Source organism: Mandrillus leucophaeus, unplaced genomic scaffold (genome assembly GCF_000951045.1).
Source record: "Mandrillus leucophaeus isolate KB7577 unplaced genomic scaffold, Mleu.le_1.0 Scaffold267, whole genome shotgun sequence".
NCBI classification, from domain to species: Eukaryota; Metazoa; Chordata; class Mammalia; order Primates; family Cercopithecidae; genus Mandrillus; species Mandrillus leucophaeus.
Genome location: NW_012102776.1, coordinates 1,516,567 through 1,523,575, shown reverse-complemented (window position 1 = coordinate 1,523,575; position 7,009 = coordinate 1,516,567).

The window sequence follows — 7,009 nt, the reverse complement described above, 5'->3', positions numbered from 1 at the left end:
CTCCTGCCTCAGCCTCCCAAGTAGCTGGGACTACAGGCGCCCACCACCTCACCCGGCTAGTTTTTTGTATTTTTTAGTAGAGACGGGGTTTCACCCTGTTAGCCAGGATGGTCTCGATCTCCTGACCTCGTGATAGCCAGGATGGTCTCGATCTCCTGACCTCGTGATCCGCCCGTCTTGGCCCCTCAAAGTGCTGGGATTACAGGCTTGAGTCACCGCCCCCAGCCCATAGTTATCTTTTATTCATCTAGAATTTGTACCCACTAGAAGATAAGTCTAATGAGGGCAAGGACTTTGTATCCTCAGAACATAAAGTAGTGCCTGCCACTTAGTAGACTCTTAGTACATATTTAATGAAAAGTTAAGTTCAATATTAAGAATTTCTTAACCACAGAAGTGTTCACAAATGGAAAGGACTTTCCCCCAATGGCATTGAGTTTCCTATGACTGAATGTTACTTGCCGGGGATATTGAGCAATACATGCAACTAGTAACCAGAAACCGGGAGGAAACTAAAAGAGATTCTATATTTTATTTGCATGAAATGTGACTATTATAGGATTAAAGGTACAAATTTAGTTGAATTTTTCATAAGCAAAACCAATTTCTCTCTCCATCCTCCAATTCTTTTTTTTCCCCATATATGTTCTCTCTCTCTCTCTCTCTCACACACACACACACACACACACACACACACACACACACACATTTTTACATAACCTGGATGCTGCTACTTGGAAACCATCCTGCCCCTTGAGATCTTGGTTGCCTTGAGCTCAAGTTGCATGACCTGGCATGCCAAGATTTCTATGAATTACTGAAAATTTCTGTGGTCCATAATCCCCTGAGCCTCAAGAATGTTCATCTATGTTATCACTGACCAACCAGCACCAACATAGATGTGAAACCCAGCCTTTGCATAATTTTCCACCAGCCAAAGTATGTAGATTCTACAGAATCAGTGGGGTCGATCATATCACTTACTGCCCACAATGACTTGCACATTTCTAGGAAGTCCTTTGTAGACTCTTTTCCTCCAGTGTTCCATCCAACTTCTTTCTTCTTCCTCTTCCCCCTCTCCCTTCTCACCTCCTCCACTGACCCCTTTTGTCCCCCCTCCTCCTCTTTTATCCTCTTATCTTTTCCTCCCCTTCCCTTACCTCAACTTTCTCCTTTTCTCATCTTTAAATCACATTGAAGAACACTAATTTTTTTTTCCTCTGTAAAGCACTGTCCCAATCTACACCCAGGCTTTGGTATCCACCATTTATCTGACATTTACCTATCAAATGCCTCTATTCCAAATAAAGATTATTCTTTACCCACAAACAATTGTGGTGCAAAGTATCAATATGATTTTTTAATTGCCACTTGGTACATCAATAACACATTTTGACCTCAGTACATATATGTCAGTCTTTACTCCTGTTTAGTTGTTACTCTTTAGCCTGAATTAACACTAAGAAACCTAATACTGGAATTAATCCATATATGGTGATATGGATTAGATGTTGCCTCCAACCTCATGTTGAAATGTAATCCCCAATGTTGGAGGTGGGACCTAATGGGAAGTATTGGATCATGGGACAGATCCTTCATGAATGGCTTAGCACCATCTCCTTTGTAATGAATGAGTTCTCACTCTGTCAGTCACCTGAGATCTGGTTGTTTAAAAGAGCATGGCACTTCCTCCCGCTCTCTCTTGCTCCTCTTCTCTCCATGTGACATCTTGGCTCCCATCACCTTCTGCCATGATTGTAAGCTTCTTGAGGCCTCATCAGAAGCAGATGCCAGCGCAATGCTTCTGGTAAAGCCTGCAGGATTGTGAGCCAATTAAACCTTTTTTTCTTTATAAATTACCCAGCCTTGGGTATTTCTATATAGCAAGGCAAGAATGGACTAACACAGAAAATTGGTACAGAGGAGGAAGGCATTGCTAAAAAGACACCTGAACATGTGAAATTGGCTTTGCAACAGAGTAAGAAACAGGCTGAAAGAGTTTGGTGGAGTCAGAAGAAGACAGGAAGATGAGGGAAAGTTTGAATGGTTGTGACCAAAATGCTGATAGAAATATGGAAAGTGAGAGCAAGGCTGACAAGGTCTCAGATGGAAATGAGGAAGTTATTGGGAACTGGAGCAAAGGCCACCCTTGTTACACCCTAGCAAAAAAGCTTGGCTGTATTGTGTCCCTGCTCTAGGAAACTGCAGACGTTTGAACTTAAGAATGATGACTTAAGGTATCTGGCAGAAGAAATTTCGAAGCAGCAAATTATTCAAGATGTAGCATGACTGCTTCTAACAGCCTACTTCAGATGCAGGAACAAAGAAATGACTTAAATATAAGTTGGAACTTATATTTAAAAGGGAAGCAGAGCATAAAAGTTTGGAAAATGTTCACCCTAGCTCTGTGGTAGAGAAAGAATCCAAGCAGGCTGTGGACCAACCACTTGCTAAAGAGACTGGCATAACTAAGAGAGCCAGTTGCTAATATCCATGACAATGCAAAGAAGGCCTTAAAGACATTTCAGAAATCTTTGAGGCAGCCCCTCTCATTACAGGCCAGAGACCTAGGAGGAAAGAATTATTTCATTGCTGCCCTGCTTAGCCTTAGGACACCGCTCTCTGCATCCTAGCCACTCCAGCTCCACCCATGGCTCACAGGGCCATAGGTACAGCTCAAGCTGCCACTTTGGAAAGTGCAAACCACCGTAAGCCTTGGCAGCTTCCACATGGTGTTAAGCTTGCAGGTGTAGAAAATGCAAGGGTAAAGGAGGCTTGGAAACTCCCACCTAGATTCCAGAGGATATATGGGAAAGCCTCAGTGCCCAGGCAGAAGCCTGCAGTAGGGACAGAGTCCCTACAGAGGAACTGTACTAGGGCAGTGCTGAGAGGAAATGTGGGTTTTCAGATCCTACAGAGTCCTCAGCAGGACACTGCCAAGTGGAGCTGTAGGAAGAGGGCTACTACCCTCCAGACCTGAGAATGGTAAAGCCACCAGCAACTTGCAAGCTCAGCATGAAAAAGCCACAGGAATTTAACTCCAGCCCATTAGAGCAGCCACGAATTGCATTCTGTAAAGCCATAAGGGCAAAGCTACCCAAGGCTTTGGGAACCCACATCTTGTACCAGTATGCCCAGGATACAGGACTTGGAGGCAAGGGAAATTATTTTGGAATTTAAAGTTTAATGCCTACTCTGCTGGGTTTCAGACTTGCATGGGGCCAACTGCCTCTTTCTTTTGGCTGATTTCTCCCTTTTGGAATAGAATGTCTACCCAATGCCTGTACCACCATTGTATCTTGGGTATAAATAACTTGTTTTGATATCATAGGCTTGTAGGTAAAAGGAACTCAACTTGAGTCTCAGATGTGACTTTGGACTTTTGATTGAATTAATGCTGGAATGAGGTAAAGCTTGGGGGACTGTTGGAAGGGATTATTGTATTTTATAATGTGAGAAGGACATGAGATTTGAGGGGCCAGAAGGGGAAGGATATGGTTTGGGTGTTAGACTCCTCCTAATCTCATGTTGAAATGTAATTCTCAATCTTGGAGGTGGGGCCGAGTGGGATATATTGAATCATGGGGGCAGATCTTTCATGAATGGCTCAGCACCATCACCTTCATGATGAGTCGGTTCTCACTCTGTTAGTTCACCTGAGATCTGGTTATTTTAAAAAAGGGCATGGCATTTCCTCCCTCTCTCTCTTGCTCCTGTGCTTTCCATGTGAAATGCTAGATTCCAATTGCCTTCCAACATGATTGTAACCTTCCTGAGGCCTCACCAGAAGCAGATGCCAGCACTATGCTTCCTTGAAGCCTGCCGAACCATGAGACAGTTAAATCTCTTTTCTTTATAAATCACCCAGCCTCGGGTGTTTCTTTATAGCAACACAAGAATAGACTAATGCATATATTAAGTGAATTCTTATTTAGAATAGTTATAAAAAATTAGACATTAAAACCATCTGACTGAGACTTGTTTTTCAAGATGGCCGAATAGGAACAGCTCTGGTCTGCAGCTCCCAGTGTGATCAATGCAGAAGACGGGTGATTTTTGCATTTCCAACTGAGATACTTGGTTCTTCTCATTGGGTGGACAGACCACTAGTTGGACAGTGGGTGCAACCCATGGAGGGTGAACCAAAGCAGGGTGGGGCATCACCTCACTGGGGAAGCACAAGGGGTCAGGGGATTTCCCTTTCCTAGCCAAGGGAAGCCGGGACAGATTGTGCCTGGAAAAACGGAACACTCTTACCCAAACACTGCACTGTTCCCAAGGTCTTAGCAACCGGCAGACAAGAAGATTCTCTCCTGTGCCTGGCTCAGTGGGTCTCACACCCACAGAGCCTTGCTCACTGCTAGTGCAGCAGACTGAGATCAAACTACAAGGTGGCAGCCTGGCTGGGGGAGGGGCATCTGCCATTGATGAGGCTTGAGTAGGTAAAATAAGTGCCCAGGAAGCTCGAACAGGGCAGAGCCCACCACAACTCAGCAAGGCCTACTGCCTCTATGAACTCTACCTCTGTGGGCAGGACATAGCTGAACAAAAGGCAGCAGACATCTTCTGCAGACTTAAACGTCCCTGTCTGACAGTTCTGATGAGAGCAGTGGTTCTCCCAGCATGGTGTTTGAGCTCTGAGAATGGACAGACTGCCACCTTAAGTGGGTCACTGAACCCTATGTAGCCTAACTGGGAGACACCGCCCAGTAGGGGCCAATAGATACCTCATATAGGCAGGTGCTCCTCTGGGACAAAGCTTACAGAGGAAGGATCAGGCAGCAATATTTGCCGTTCTGCAATATTTGCTGTTCTGCAACTTCCACTGCTGATACCCAGGCAAATGGGGTATGGAGTGGACCTCCAGCAAACTCCAACAGACCTGCAACTGAGGGACCTGACTGTTAGAAGGAAAACTAACAAACAGAAAGGAATTGCACCAACATCAACAAAAAGGACATCTATACCAAAACCCCATCTGTAGGTGACCAAAATCAAAGACCAAAGGTAAAGGGATGGAGGAAGATCTACCAGGCAATTGGGGGGAAAAAAAAAGCAGGGGTTGCAATCCTAGTCTCTGATAAAACAGACTTTAAACCAACAAAGATCAAAAAGAGACAAAGAAGGCCATTACATAATGGTAAAGGGATCAATTCAACAAGAAGAGCTAACAATCCTAAATATATATGCACCCAATACAGGAGCACCCAGATTCATAAAGCAAGTCCTTAGAGACCTACAAAGAGACTTAGACTCCCCCACAATAATAAAATAAAGACTTTAACAACCCACTGTCAACATTAGACAGATCAACGAGACAGAAGGTTAACAAGGATATCCAGGGCTTGAACTCAGCTCTGCACCAAGCAGACCTAACTGACATCTACAGAACTCTCCATCCCAAATCAACAGAATACACATTCTTCTCAGCATCACATTGCACTTCTTCCAAAATTGACCACATAGTTGGAAGTAAGGCACTCCTCAGCAAATGTAAAAGAACAGAAATTACAACAAACTGTCTCTTAGACCACAGTGCAATCAAACTAGAACTCAGGATTAAGAAACTCACTCAAAACCACTCAACTATATGGAAACTGAACAACCTGCTTTTAAATGACTACTGGGTACATAACGAAATGAAGGCAGACATAAAGATGTTCTTTGAAACCAAGGAGAACAAAAACACAATATACAGAATCTCTGGGACACATTTAAAGCAGTGTGTAGAGGGAAATTTATAGCACTAAATGCCCACAAGAGAAAGCAGAAAAGATCCAAAATTGACACCCTAACATCACAATTAAAAGAACTAGAGAAGCAAGAGCAAACATATTCAAAAGCTAGCAGAAGGCAAGAAATAACTAAGATCAGAGCAGAACTGAAAGAGATAGAGACACAAAAAAACCCTTCAAAAAATCAATGAATCCAGGACCTGGGTTTTTGAAAAGATCAACGAAATTGATAGACTGCTAGCAAGACTAAGAAAGAAGAAAAGAGAGAAGAATCAAATAGACACAATAAAAAATGATAAAGGGGATATCACCACCGATCCCACAGAAATACAAACTACTATCAGAGAATACTAAAAACACCTCTATGCAAATAAATCAGAAAATCTAGAAGAAGTGGATAAATTCCCTCCCTGGTTTAGTCTTGGGAGAGACATACACCCTCCCAAGACTAAACCAGGAAGAAGTTGAATCCCTGAATAGACCAATATCAGGCTCTGAAATTGAGGCAATAATTAATAGCCTACCAACCAAAAAATGTCCAGGACCAGACGGATTCACAGCCGAATTCTACAAGAGGTACAAAGAGGAGCTGTTACCACTCCTTCTGAAACTATTCCAATCAATAGAAGAAGAGGGAGTGCTCCCTCACTCATTTTATGAGGCCAAAATCATCCTGATACCAAAGCCTGGCAGAGACACGACAAAAAAAAAAAGAGAGAATTTTAGACCAATATTCCTGATGAACATCGCTGCAAAAATCCTGAATAAAATGCTGGCAAAACGAATCCAGCAGCACATCAAAAAGCTTATCCACCACGATTGAGTTGGCTTCATTCCTGGGATGCAAGACTGATTCAACATACGCAAATCAATAAACGTAATCAATCACATAAACAGAACCAAAGACAAAAACCACATGATTATCTGAATAGATGCAGAAAAGGCCTTTGACAAAATTCAACAGCCCTTCATGCTAAAATCTCTCAATAAAATAGGTATTGATGGGACATATCTCAAAATAATAAAAGCTATTTATGACAAACCCACAGCCAATATCTAACTGAATGGACAAAAACTGGAAGCATTCCTTTGAAAACTGGCACAAGACAGGGATGCCCTCTCTCACCACTCCTATTCAACATAGTGTTGGAAGTTCTGGCCAGGACAATCAGGCAGGAGAAAGAAATAAAGGGTATTTAATTAGGAAAACAGGAAGTCAAATTGTCCCTGTTTGCAGATGACATGATTGTATATTTAGAAAACCCCATTATCGA